The sequence below is a fragment of the Poromitra crassiceps genome (assembly GCF_964638095.1).
Source record: "Poromitra crassiceps genome assembly, chromosome: 15".
Taxonomy (NCBI): Eukaryota; Metazoa; Chordata; class Actinopteri; order Beryciformes; family Melamphaidae; genus Poromitra; species Poromitra crassiceps.
Genome location: NC_139634.1, coordinates 13,005,877 through 13,021,095, shown reverse-complemented (window position 1 = coordinate 13,021,095; position 15,219 = coordinate 13,005,877). Strand labels below are relative to the sequence as shown.

At 41.0% G+C, this 15,219-nt stretch overlaps 1 protein-coding gene across 1 annotated transcript in view; it reads right to left on the bottom strand.

Moving 5' to 3' along the window:
• lingo2 (leucine rich repeat and Ig domain containing 2) overlaps window positions 1-15,219 on the bottom strand; it is a gene marked incomplete at its 3' end in the record, with an annotated part of 131,450 nt that overhangs the window by 1,972 nt on the left and 114,259 nt on the right. The gene's annotated exons all lie outside the window — the stretch shown is intronic.

Here is a 15,219-nt window from a genome sequence, read left to right as displayed (position 1 = left end):
TCTGATCCAGGCTTATGGTGAGTTGTAAACCTTGAGCAAAAAATGTATGAATCTTTCTCAGAGGTGTGTCAATTGTCAAAGGCACATATAAGATATCTTTTTCTCTAGGATTATAAAAATATGGCAAGCATCAGACTGCTATTGACAAAACGTACACGTGCCTTCACGAGTTACTTCTCTAACACAAATGTTGCATTCTTGGCATACTGATATACACTAAAGGAAACCTTTCGTAATTACATAACCAGGTCAATCTCAAAACTATTAACGTATCTATTTTTAAATACATCGGCCTAATCATGTGTATTCTACCATAAGCATGTAATGATGGGCAGATATTTGAACTTTATGCACAGCTTGCCACAAACACACTGGGTGACAGGTTCCAAAGGGTGCTTACCATCCCTATCTCATTTGGCTGTGCTAAATTTAAACGGTGATAAGAAAAATCGGAATTCTCCCCAGGCACTTAATATGCCAACAAAATATGGTACGAAGATTATATGATGGCATATTTCAACTAAATGCTATCTAAAAAGGGAAGCATAGCATATATGAACCAAAACAATGAATGGCATGGCAAAAATGATAGAAAATCAGAAGCCATTTGATCTCCAAGTACCAAGTAGCCTACAATAAATACTTTGCTAGCCTATTTGTTATAGAGAGGCAAAGTGACCGCCTACTTCCTGCTTCAGCACTGTACCAGATATTTTTTATCCGCCATTTATTTTCCCATAGACATTTCGTAAAATGCTTATAAAAATAGTTAAAAAAAAACCTACATTGAAGAAATATTTTATTTAAATCCGCAATTTTTTAAAACGTTTTGGTCCGAGTTAAATGTTGTCTCTCCTGTTTCTAAATATATCTGAACCGTTTGGTTTGAACCAGTAAAACTATTTTTATAAGCATTTTACGAAATGTCTATGGGAAAATAAATGGCGGATGAAAATCTCTGATACAGTGCTGAAGCAGGAAGTAGGCGGTCACTTTGCCTCTCTATACATACAGTAGGTATTTGTCACAATACATACACGACAGGACATCACACATTGCAAGATGTAGCCTACAGTAAACATACATTTACATGTCTGAACACCACCAGAGGGACTTCCCTAACTGAAGATCTGTCCCATTCTGCACACTTGCAGTCTTGTGGCCTTAATGTGTGTGTCCCCATTGTGTGGCACACAGGGGCTTAGGGTGTCCCAATTCAACTTTTGCATTTTACAGCGGTACTTACTGAACTAAACAGAGGCTTTGAAGTGTTTGTGTTCCATACATAAAGTTCCCTAGCCGGCATGCACTCAGCCATTTCAACAACAGCTGGACAAATACACAAACAACAGCAAGCAATCTGCCCAAGTGCTGAACTGTAACAACGCAACAAGTTATGTAGTGCAATGTTGTCCCATTACTCTACTATATATAGTCCACCTTCCAGATCCTGCACACCTTTGAGTCCACACCTTCTCTATGTCACGAGTGCAGTCCTGGAAAAACGTGTTCTGTACCACAGCAATGCTGTCTATGCAGGTTATAAGAGTGAGACACCTATGTGAATGCTATGAAATCTCCTCACGGTGATGTGGTAAAAATCAACTCTGTTCTTCATTGAGCGGTGTGAAATTGATAACAATTTTATTATTGTAAAAATGTAACTTTAACAGCTTAGCTGCAATTTTAATGTCATAATCATTATGCAAGGGATCTGTGATGATGTACAGTAACAGTATTGGAGAATTTACTTCCGTGTTCCTAGGCTTGTCTATTATTTAATCCCCTGGGATTATATCTGACTACCTTAAAAGGCTTGACATACAGTATATTTGATCCAATCCAAATTAGTTTTGTTTGTTTTTGTATTGTAAGTATAGTGCTTACTTGTTTTCATTGGGTATCGGCTATAGGGCTGGCTCCAAGCTAAAAGTCATCGTACTCGTAGTGATCTATCTGTATGTCTGTCTGTCTGTCTGTCTGTCTGTCTATGTATGAAGATAAGAGTTGAAAAGAACATGAGGGTAAAGGAAGGTAATAAATAAACTCCGCAGAGATATGAGCAGGTGGTTATGAGAGACAGCTGACATTTAACAGACATTTTTCTATTTTTGTGTGCAAACTGTGACATTGTCAAAGTGTTAGGCATGAGACAAAAGGAAAAAACGATCGAAACACTTCCACACTCTGTATGGGACCAGTCTATATGACAGCCAGTACAGATTCCAGTCCTGACAGCATGCTCTGGATCTCTTTGAAGTCTGTCCACACTGTGTGTTTAAGTGTTTCTGCCTGTAGGAGGCGCTGCGCTGCTCTGTGTGCCGGTGTGTTTCAGTCATGTTAAAGACATGTCTCCTACATTGGGCATCAAAGCCATGCTCAGACTGTCAGCTAGAGTGAGAGACACAGCTGCTGATCCTGCTGAGCTGCCTCTCTGCTTGGACTTGACTTCAGCTACACCCTGTTTTCACACTGACAATAACAAGCAGAAAGAGTGAGACAGGTGGGATTTGAACCAGCGAACAGCTACATAACAAGCTGCTGTTTATCTGACTGAGCTAGACTCACTGCCTGTCCAGGTTCCTGCATCAGCTTGTTTCTATCAGTGTTCAAACTACTGATGACAGAGAAGCATCACTGCTGCTATGTTACAGTCAGCAGCCTGTGAATGTTTCTGAAGCCCCAGAGTCTGATGCAGGGATTGAACCAACAACCTTCTGCACCACAGCCACAGCCTTTGATATGTTGCCTGGACCAGATCTTGCCAGGCACTAAATTGTCTGTAATCCGGTAGATCTGGATGCTTATTGATCTGTGTGAGGCCACGGAACAGTTTTCCTCAAGTCAGGGAGTGGATGGATCATGGGTGTGTGGTGGCCGAGCAGGCCAATGTTCAGAGGCCATAACGAGATAAGTAAAAGTAAAAAAAAAAGTACAGGCTCTGAAATGTAATAATGTATCAAAGTAAAAATTTGCATAATAGATTATGGGTGAAACACACTTTGAAACACCCGCAGAAAGGCCAGAATCGCACGCATTCCGAAAACCCAGAAACGAACGAGCCTCATTCTCATACTGTAGGCGAAAACGCTTTCACGCTGCTGCACACCGGCGCACAACGGTGGGGGGTTCCAAAAATAGGCTGGGTGGGCAGCATAAAGCCTAGAATCGCACAAAGCTTCATCAAAGCTCTCAACCGAAAATCCAAGAAACGATTGAGTCCCATCCACAGTCCACACTCGCCGACGAGGGGCCGCCAGAGAGGGAGGCTGCTCACTGCTCAGACAGGCAGGAGAAACTGGCTTGTGACAAACGCCACCAGACACGCCCACGGAGGGAGGAGTTTAAAGGAGAGGGTGTTCAGAACTATATTGTTCAGATGTCTGATCTCTCACTGATGCCAAAAATAAATGGTTAAAGTGACTGTTCTGCCTGTTTGATTGAATTTCACAAAACTGCGATTATCTCAGCTTCCTGTCTCAGACGCTCAAACCATGCTGTACTCAACGGCTAATATCTACATAACTACTAACTCTACAAACTAACTCTTTTAGACAGAGAAAGCACACATTCTATTAGTACTTTTGTGAACTTCGTGTTCACAAAGTCCAAGCAGAAAATTATCCTCGGCTCTTGTAAAATGAGCCAGAATCCTCAAAAAACGGCTTGGCAGAAGCTACCTACAGTAAAAAAAAAATGGCTGGCAGTGAATGTGTTAATATGATTCCAGGACTATTAAATGTAAAATATCCCCTCCAAACATGTTTTAAGATGTATAAAGACTATAGTGAGGATCAATAAATTAAAAGAGAAAATACCAATCTGAACATCATTTCTTATTAGATCTAATCTGAAATCACAAACAACTCCACTATCGTAACATTTTTTGTATCGCAAAATTGCGCATCACGAATATCTCTAGTGTCCTGTGAAGTTGAATGAGCATAATGAGTTAAAGGCATTTGTTCTTGTATGGATAACCTGCTATCCTGCTGATCAAACCACAGTAATAGGTGGTGACAAGTTGTTTTCATAGAGGCAAGGATCAGATTCATTCATTTTTGCATTAAAATAATTCTATATTCTTACATTTTCTAATCTGTTGACCATGAAGATGTGGGGAAAAAGTGATTTTGCTTCACTGACGATTTAACATTACATGGTTTAGATGGTTTAGATGGAAATCTATGAGTGAGTAGCTGCTTTTTTCCCAGCTTCTCCATTTCTTTCAGGGAAGAATTGCAATGTGAGATGAAGGTGATCAATCAGATGTTTTTTGATGTTGTTGTTTGAGGACAAGCCCTGTAAGGGATAACTGCATTTATTCCAGCCCAGGCGATACACAAGACATCAATAAAGCACTATTATGGGCAGTGGGAAGCTGTGTGGTGTGAGTGCTCTGTCAAAAGCAATCTGGGTTCAAACCCCAGTGCTGGCAGGCCGCCACCCTGCTGGGGATACTTCTACTCTTTATTCATATGACGTGTGTGTGTGTGTGTGTGTGTGTGTGTGTGTGTGTGTGTGTGTGTGTGTGTGTGTGTGTGTGTGTGTGTGTGTGTGTGTCTGTCTGTCTCAGTTCCCCATACTGTATGTGCGCTTGGACTTCTGCAGATTCTTCCCCCAGAATACCCCCCCCCCCCACAAACACACTCACACACACACACACACACACACACACACACACACACACACACACACACACACACACACACACACACTGAACAGCATATCATTGGCTGTATTACTGGGAGAGGGTGTGTAATCAGTGTAATGATGATTAGAGGTCCCTTATTAGCAGTGTATCATCAGAATAAGGGCACACCCACACTGCTGCCCCTTCATCTGGGTAAACTACAGTATGTTAGTACAGTACATCATCAGTACAACCAGAAAGAGTGTGTATTGTGCTGGGGAGGTGTGCAGCATATTACTATAGTTGCCCTGGAGCAACAACTAAGCTCATCCTGGATTTTATGTTGTCCAATGCTGGGTATGAATGTGTCCACTGATGTGCACTTAACAATATGGTATTATACTGTATACTGTAAATCAGTGGTTCTCAGGACCCCTAAACTGACACAAATTAGACCACGGACCCCCCCCCCCCATTGCATGAGATTTTGTTCCAGGGTCCCTCATCTGATAAGATTTTTGCTTTTAGATGTTTTCTTACAGAAAGTGTATGAAACCCATGACCAAACATAGTCATACATTCTGTCAATGTGTTACTTATGGATGGGATTATAGTGAACATAAAATGATTTGCCTTTCTTCTGGGAAGCCGCTAGAACCCCCTCAAGGACCCCTGGGGGTCCCCAGACCCCACTTTGAGAACCACTGCTGTAAATGGTTCTCTGTTGGTATCAAAAGCTACAAATACTGTAAGAACAAAAATGGAAATGAACCAGCGCACACTGGAATGACTTTACCGAGATTTATTAGTGATGTATTGGTTAGCTGATGAATCTCAGTAAAGTAATTGCAGCGTGCGGTGGTTAATATCTATTTTTATTCATGATGTTCCTGCAGCCAACCAGCACCTGATCATTCTACTGGCTGTGCGTGGGGAATCCTCTTTACAAATAAGAACATCCATTTGCCCATGACTGATTCATTGTGGGTTGATTTGTCCAAAGTTATTTCTGGGAAAATGAAGGAAATCACTAAACGACAAGGCAGGCAAAGGGAACGTTTTTCAGACCGAGGTTAGATATCCTCTCATTATCTTTGGGAAAACCGAAAACGGTATTTATGAATAGTGCTTCTGCGATGGCAGAAATCCCACAATGCATTGTGAGAGGAGACTGCACAGCGATGGTGTTTCTATAATGTGGCCCTTGACCCTGCCGCAGTGGCGGGTTGGATCCTGAGAGGGCGATGATAACAGTTAATGGTGTCTGATTCAGCATAAATTGGTGAACAGCCATTCTACAAAGGTGTTAAGGTCGCCTGCACAAGCCCATCATCCCCCACATACAGTAGCATGTACAGTACAGACATCCGGCTCCAAATGGAAAACTCTGTTTGTGTAATAATAGCTTCCTATAGCATTCAATTATGATCTAGTCCTACACTATGACATATGGGAGAGAGTATTTGCCTGGTTGTGAGACTGTGCAGCACGTTTCTGATGTGCGTACTGTTTACCATCGCTACCCCGAGCTGATTTCCATACCAATCACTGACGACACGCGGGGCCTCAACATCCCATGATGCTGCTCTTTACTTTTGAACACAGCCCAGGGGCCTGCGAGTAAGAGGATGAGTGGGGAGGATGTCTATGTTGTACATACACATATACACATATACACATAAATAAGTAAATACATAAATAAATGTTCTATTTTTTCCCACCTGGTTGCTTACGTCTTTACCTACGTAGCAGTTTTCTATCATACCTGATACACCCCCCCCCCCCTGCTCTGCTCCGCTCCCCACCTCACCCCCACCCCAAACATACACACACCCTCACTGGGTGTCTGGGTGTGTGAGATGTTATCAGACAGAAATCTAGAGGTGAGAGTGTAGCTATATGAGATTACAATCGCTCCCCAGGCAGTCGACCGATATCTTCCCTAGGTCATCGCCAATTGCTCTCTCTCTCTCTCTCTCTCTCTCCCCCTCTCTTTCCTCTTGTGTTATAGAGAGGCAAAGTGAACGTCACTTCCTGCTTCAGCACTGTACCAGAGATTTTCTTGCGTCATTTATTTTCCCATCGACATTTTGTAAAATGCTTATGAAAATAGTTTTACTTGACCAAATGGTTCAGCTATATTTAGAATCGGGAGAGACCATAGGACATTTCACTCGGACCAAAGAAACAAAACGACAACGTTGAAAAAATATTTTCTTTAAACCGTCATTTTTGTTTTACATTTTGGTCACAGTGAAATGTTATGCGATCTCTCCTGTTTCTAAATATATCTGTTTTTGTTTGGTTTGAACAAGTAAAACAATTTTTATAAGCATGTTACAAAATGTCTATGTGAAAATAAATGGAGGATGAAAATCTCTGGTACAGTGCTGAAGCTGGAAGTGACGTTCCACTTTGGGTCTCTATATCTCTCTTTTCGACTCTACATTACATTATATCACATTCCACCATTTAGCAGACACTTTTGTCTAAAGCGATGTACAATAATTAAGCAATAAGCCAGAGAGGCCGTGGGTTACTTAAGCAATATAGCATGAGAGCCAGTGTGTTGTGAAGAATATATCCCCCTGATCAGCTGTTATCCCACGAGGCCGCAGGCCGAGTGGGATAACTGCTGAGCAGGGGGATATATTCCACAACACACGCAGCTCGAGTGCTATATTGCTTTTATAAAACGGTTTCCAAGTATGATAATATAATAATAATAATAATACTATAAGTCCGACTCCGACTGGCATGTCATTCTGATAGAGTCAGTTGAAACACTACTGTAAGGCGGGACCGCAAGAACATGCGGGTGATTTGATTGGATCGTTCTGGAGACTGAAGTTGACATTGGCCAATCCTGGCGCTTGCTGAGTAGCTGAGAGCTTTCTGGAATCCCCGACAGGCAGCTCGCGCCGCAGCGCTGCATTCTCAGCGCTTGCTGAGAAGCTGAATGCTTTCTGCAAAGCCGACACCAACTAACGTTACGGGGTTAAATGCGGGGTTAAATGCGGGGTTAACAGCCTTTCTTTTGCAAAGAAGACATTAGCCCGCATCTATTCTTGTACAAAACATCATTTTCTGCGAAGTATTAGTAAAGTTATAAGCGAAGATCGATTCACAAGGATCTGACAGCTGTCTCCGCCATTTTTTTTTCTACGTTGTCATTTGAGGTAAGCCTTATTATTACTCTCTTAGTAAGAGAGTTGCCATGGCAACCAATAACCCATGGCCATGGGTTATTGAACTCGGTTACTGGAATTATACAATGGCTGTGAACCAATCAGATTGCTTGATTTGAGAGAGCCGTTTTATAAAGTGATTTTAGAACACGGTTAGAAGACGGTTACTACATAATAGACTAGGTTTGAGCAACAAAAACATGCAATATTGACAACAAATAATCGTTCTTCCAACAAGCAATGTAGTCGTCATGGCCGTAACTAGCTATGAGGACGGGGAGGTCCGGACCTCCCCTAATATTTCAGAGGGATTTTTTTTTTTTTTTTTTTTTTTTTTTTTTTATAAAACAATCTGCATGGAAAAGCATGAAAAACACGGGATCGCTTTTATTTTGAAACGAAAGGCAGATCAGGCAGGAAGTCATCTGACGCCGCGTCCGCGGTAACTTGATTCCGAGAGAGCAGCAGCATGGTGGTGAGTGATGACTGTCTGTCTGCCTGGCGAGATAATTGAAGGTGAGCGAGCTGCGAGACAGTGAGCGAGTGAACGACAGACAGTGAGTGACACTGACAGATTTTTTAGCAACAACCAAGAAAGTAAGTGTCTAGTCTGTCTCTTAAGTAATGTTACCTGTGTGACACGTTGGGATGCTACTGGCTAATCATGCATGATGCCAATTGCCAAGCTCCCGAAGTCAGGTATGCAGGTGGCTATATGCATGGTTTCAGTTTCATGACCCAATAAGTAACAAAAAGAGGTGGTGTAAAGTTAAAAACAACATAATATATTTTATTTTATTTTTCAATCGTTCCTATCAGGAATAAATAAATGTCCCTCTGTATGTTTTTTTTATTATCGATGATGACTTTGTGTGTTGTGTACGGCTTGGGTTGTGTACCTGTGTTTGTAGGTGTCATTTTGATATGAATTTGGCTAAAACAGTTTGTGTTTGTTAGTTACAATTATGTTGACAGGAGAGCTGAGCAGGTGGTGACATGAAAGAGAATATACTGAATAATGACATCACAACAGTATAATCCTAATGTTGATTTAAAATGATATATTACTCTAAATATGGCTAAAAAAGGGGGGAAAAAACCCTCAAATTTTTTCCGGCGGCGCCCTTGCGGGCGCCACCGAATCCGCCTCCCCTTGCTGGACCTCCCCTATTTCGGAACCCTGGTTACGGCCCTGGTAGTCGTTCATGCCCCGCTTCCTCCAGTCAGTTCAACGTTTGCACGTCATCAGATACGCCTGGAAAAACAGCGCAAGTTACACAGGAAACAGTGCTCCCTCCATATTACTCCTAGCTTAGCTGCAAGAATAACGTTAGCCGCATTATTGCTGAGATATCAACGTGTGTGTGTGTGTGTGTGTGTGTGTGTGTGTGTGTGTGTGTGTGTGTGTGTGTGTGTGTGTGTGTGTGTGTGTGTGTGTGTGTGTGTGTGTGTGTGTGTGTTAGTGTGTGTGTTAGTTTTATTTTTTAGATAAGCCGCATGCATACAAAGTATACAGCCTTGGGCATAAGCAGACTCTTTACAAAAAGCTCCTTTGATACAGCCAACAGTAATATGGAAATTGATTTCCTTCTAATTGTAGCAAATTGAATGAAGCAATCATGGGTCAGTTTGCTCATCAGTGTCGCTCCCACTGCTGCGGCGAGTGGACACCCACTACTCTCGTTTTGATTTCAAATTATTTACTAACCAATTAGTCCCACTGCTCCAATATGGAGTGAATGTGATTAGACAAAATGATAAATGAAATCACTCCATGGTAGAAATGACAAGAGGATCCTGTCAAATAGAGGGGTTGAAATCTGCCTTCACAGGATGGGACGCTGTGTGAATGTAACCTATAACAGAAGCATGCTGCTGTCTGTAGAAAATGTATATCTTCAAAAAGTTAACTTTTGAACGAACCTTATTTTCGAATAAATGCGAGCGTGTTTTGAATGTGTTGAGGGGGGCACGAAGGGATTTTCCGCAACAGCAGTGGCAGTGTGTGACTGGCAAGCCGGCTTTGTGCACAGCACATTCTGTTTACACATAGCCTCTCCAACTATAATCCTAGAAAGCGACTGGGCGTAAACATTTTGCTCCAGCCATCATCTAGGAGAAGTTTTCACACCCTGCACACTCAAAAGGCACTTCTTATTTTCCCCAAGTAGTTTGAGGATTTAGATAACAACTTGGCCTCTGTGCAATCAAGCAATAAAGAGCCACTTGTGAAATTGCCCTGCCTCTATCTCCTCTGGAAAGGTTTCATCGCACTTATAATGTGTCCTCTCCACACAGAAAAGCCTCCCTGAGCATTTTCACTGGATGGTGGGAGGCAGTTGCTTTCTTTGCCCAGCAATTATCAAAAAGCATAATCAAAGTGTCAAATTTTGATATTTTGACTCGGAAGACTGCTCCAGAGGAAGAGCTACATCCACTGACAGAGAAAGGAGAACAAAATAACTCTCAGAGAGCAACAGCAAAGCCACAGAGGGACGGAGTTGTGTGAGGAATAAAGCGATAATCAAAGCAACATTATACGTAATCATGCAGAGAGAAAAATGTGCTAGATACTGGGTGCAGCAGTTATAAAGCTAGCTCCCTTGTACATTACCACCTGACATGGCTGCCCTCACGTCAGTGGCTCCAATTCATGGCAGTGTAAGTGGTTATAATGAGGACTGAATACGAAAGATGACTCTCTTACAATTCACTATATATATATATATATATATATATATATATATATATATATATATATATATATATATATATATATATATATATACACACAACACTCACAGAGCCATTGTGACATTATCGGCATCCCTTCCCTGTGTCCCACTTGCTTGTTCAGGGCAAGCCAAGCTTGTTCACCAACTTTCAGGGTCATTTTCTCAAAATGTTGCTTTTTCAGATTTCAATGTATGACATCATTTGAAAGCTTACAATCTGCAATTCCATAATCTATAAAAAAAAATACGTTGGCCTACAAAAATAAAGTTATATATATATATATATATATATATATATATATATTCTGTGTCACAAAAAATAACACGGATACACACACTGACCTTTGAATGCATCTACTGTAAGTCTGAAATAAAACATCATCACCACCATTTACATGTGCATACTCTTCCCTTTAGAAGGCTGCTGTCAGCAGGATGGAGGATCAGCTACTCTCACTGGGCAATCAAAGCTCTTGTGGTCATGAGAGGGTTAACATGCTTGCTGCATACAGCACACTTGAAAAGCATTGGTGTTTGATGTCTTAATTTCCCCGATAACTCCTAGGAAATAACAGTAGATCCTCACCAGGGTCACTGGAAGGGAAAGTTATTAAATCATCATTTTATTTTAATGAGCCTTATATCTTCTAATGACGGTACCCAGAAGGAAGGATGTTATTAACTTGCAGGTTAGTTCACAGCCAGAGTGTGCAATTAACACACCTTTCCTAAAGAGCTTCAGCGACGAATCAAATGGGATCATAATGAGAGGGAAGAGGCTGCACACTTCTTTGCTTTAGCCATTATTGAATGGATCTTTGTAAAGAGCAGCAAGGCTGTAATGGTTGCCGGCCAACATGCAAAATGACACTGTACTCCTCCTATTATAAGCTATTGTTGCTCTGACTTCTCATGCAACAATAGACCTATTCATTGTGACCTAGATAAGATGCAACAATTAGTCACCAATCAATAGATTTTTCCAAATAATAATAATAGTAAAAAAAAAAAAAGTGGCAATGAAAGGGATTCGAGCCTTTACTGAATGGTACTGACATCGGTGTCAGTGGTTCTGAAGACGGTCCAAAGAGATCCCTTGTTATATTTCACGATCATTGAACAAACGTGTGCAAAGTTACGGCCGTTATTGTGTTAAACCACGCCCATTTTTGCCAATTGCACCACTCCCTTTTGGTCGAACTTGCACAAAATTTGGTACACATGATCACTGATGATATCTGAACATGTTCACAAAGTTTTGTGATGATTAGATCATCAGTCATGAAGATACTGTATGGGTAATATTTGCTATTTGCAGGAGAGACACAGGAGAGACACCACTTTGTGAATATATTTTAGTTGATGGTGGAAATGTTTTTTGATCGATCTATCATAGAAATGATAATAAAAAGAATAATAGAAATGTGTATCGCAGTCTCCCATGCATGTCAAATTTGGTGTTGACTTCAAAATCTAAAAAGCAGATTTCACAATTACTGTTTTTCAAAACTTTCAAAATATCAAAAAAAAATAGTTTTACTTGGTCAAACCAAACGGTTCAGATATATTTAGAAACAGGAGAGACACCACATAACATTTCACTCAGACCAAAACATAACGAAATCGGAGATTTAAAGAAACTATTTTTTCAATGTTGTTTTTTTAAGTTTTGGTCCAAGTGAAAGGTTCTATGGTCTCTCCCGATTCTAAATATAGCTGAACCGTTTGGTTTGACCAAGTAAAACTATTTTTATAAGCATTTTACGGAATGTCTATGGGAAAATAAATGGCAGATGAAAATCTCTGGTACAGTGCGGAAGCAGGAAGTGACGTTCACTTTGCCTCTCTATAGGGATTGAACCCCTAATAATAGTAGCACTAATAGTAGCCTATACAGTAAGTAGTATAGTAAGAACAAAAACAACAGGGACAAAAAAACAAGGTCAGGAACAGCAGCAGCAGCAGCAACAACAACCTAGATGATTCCCCAAGCACATCGAAGGCAGAGACAAATCTCAAAACCCTGTCTAGAAATTGCTCCATTTTCTCAGGCATTTCCATAAACTGGATGCAACGTATTTTAAACTGATTACGTCGTTAACACAATTAAACACTGTGAGAGCAACAGGATCACAGTCACATGACAGACGAGAGTATTTTGGGCCCTAGAAGCCTTTAACAGTAAGGATCAACAGCCCCAGGGCAATAATAGGCTTCCATGCACAAATTGGCCTTCTGCTTGGTTTGCGAAGCGAAGTCAAAACTCAATTAATCTGTGTTAATTAGAGATAAACTTGATAGATTGAGTCAGCTGCTCTTTTCTAAAATGCTGATAACCCTCAGCTCGGGAAGGAGTCCAAAGGGCCCCATCAAACCATCAGATCTCAATTCATCCCGCTGGAAAAGCTCCGCAGAGAAGACGGCTAATCCCACGTTTAATAAGTCTGAACTTTGGATACAAGGAGGCGGCTGGGAAAAAAAAGAGATGAGAATTTGGTAATTAAATTACTGAGGATAAAAATATAACAGTGACACTGTGAACAGATTGAATACGAACTGGGGAACAAGCTGTGCATTCACCATATCTGCAATGTGACAACAACAAAATTAAAATAGAAATCTAACGATGCCAGTTCAATAGAGAGTAATGTGTTAAGTGGAGGGTGTTTTAGATGGGTAGATTTTTCTCACTTAAAATGAGTCCCCACTCCCCACTCTCTGCTCCCATCAGGCTCATACAATATCAACATTAAGACACGTTCATATTGATACGGAGGTGATGTCATTGTGGTTTATTGTACCACTTAAGCAGGTCACACGGCTCTCCAGGGAAGAGTCTGTGTTTCTTCACCGTGACTAGGACATCCAGGACAGCTACTTAATCTCACATTAATAGGGGCAAATCGTCTAAAAGGTGCAAATTGCCTGAAGGATATATTACAGATTTGTCATTCTAGCAGCTGCAGAACACTGGGCTGGTTCTTTTGCAGGGAATGAATAAAACCAATCTAGGCCCAAACACTTAGAGAATAAATCCAATAACATATTTCTACATTTCAGATGGGAGCAACAACAGCCCTGACATGGATATTATACAGACGTTTAACTGATCCCATGTGAGGCGGTTTTATATTCTTTTATCTCTTGGATATCTGATTTGCTCAACATAACATGGTTTAGTTGTGGAGGGAAACGCATCATGGGAACACTTAACGGCATGGTAAACTAAACACATGTCCAATCTTATCATTTACTATTATAATTAGAGAAAACAGATTAGACTGTAAAGACCTTGCATCCATCTTTACACCTTGGCCTACTACCAGTAACACAATATGTAGTTTTTATAAAGCCAGATATTAATATTCAGGTAGGACAGCAATGCCCCATACTGGTTATTCATGGTGACTAGCTCAATATGTTTATACAATGCATACACATCTCTCACCATGTGCACCTCAAGCACCACTTTGAATGACACTGTAGATTCAGTCATGTATACTAAATATACTATAACATTACATAACGTCGTTTAGCAGACACTTTTGTCCAAAGCGCCGATATACAATAAGTACATTTTGTCAACAGTAATGAAACCAACTGTGCACATCACAGTCTTCATCAGCTAACATGACACACACTATACACTATTGTGTTTTAATTGGTGAGACCCATGACTATTTTGCTGCCTTGGTGGGACAATAGAGTTCTGTTTAATTCTATTCAATTCTGTTCAGTTCTATTCAATTCCATGTTAGCTAGGCTCCACTGGCCAACTGTGAAAAAATAATCAATAACTGCATTAAAGGCCATAATCTCTGCCATACAAGTATAATGCAGGCATATATAATGGGTGTTCAAAAATATATTATTGCTAAGTCACAAATCACAGATGACTGTGGGACTTAATAACAAAACTAATTATGTCATATGATAATTATAACAATGAATAGAAAGTGTAATCCACGTTTGACAATGATGCCCAGAGGGAATTTGTTTTTCCAGACCCCTGTAGCTGCTATAGGGATCCTGTGTTTGGCTCAAGGGCACTTCAGCAGGTCAGATAAGGGCTTGAGCCCAGGTCCTCTGGGTGAAGGCTAGAGCTCCTAAATGACAGCAGACTGCTGCCAGCAGCAGGTCAAGAAACGGCCGACGAAAGATCAGCCATAATGGAGATTTTTTTCCTTGTCCTTTGCTCTCCTTCCCTAATCTTCTTTTCCTAAATGACTTAATCATAAAGCTGCATAAGCAGCAGAGAGAGACACAGAGAGAGAAGACTGCCTCACATCTTCCTCACCAGCCTCCATAACCAGCAGAGTGCCTCACATCTTCCTCGCCAGCCTCCATAACCAGCAGACTGCCTCACATCTTCCTCGCCAGCCTCCTATACTTTCACTGACCTAGACTTTTTTTAAATTCAGCTCATGTCTAAAAGAGCATCTTTAAAAAGGGTGAGCAGAACCTCCAGAGAATTCCTTCCTCCTCTGAACCACAAAGCTTCCTGAGATAAATGGTGTGTGGAGTGATTAAAATGCATGTGCAGCAGTCGTTCGCACACTGTGTGGGCTAATGATTAGCTCCTTAGCCTTCCCAGTCTGGACAATCTACATCTGGCCTGAGTCGCTCAGACATCTGCACTATGACTCAGCCAGAGTTCCTGGAC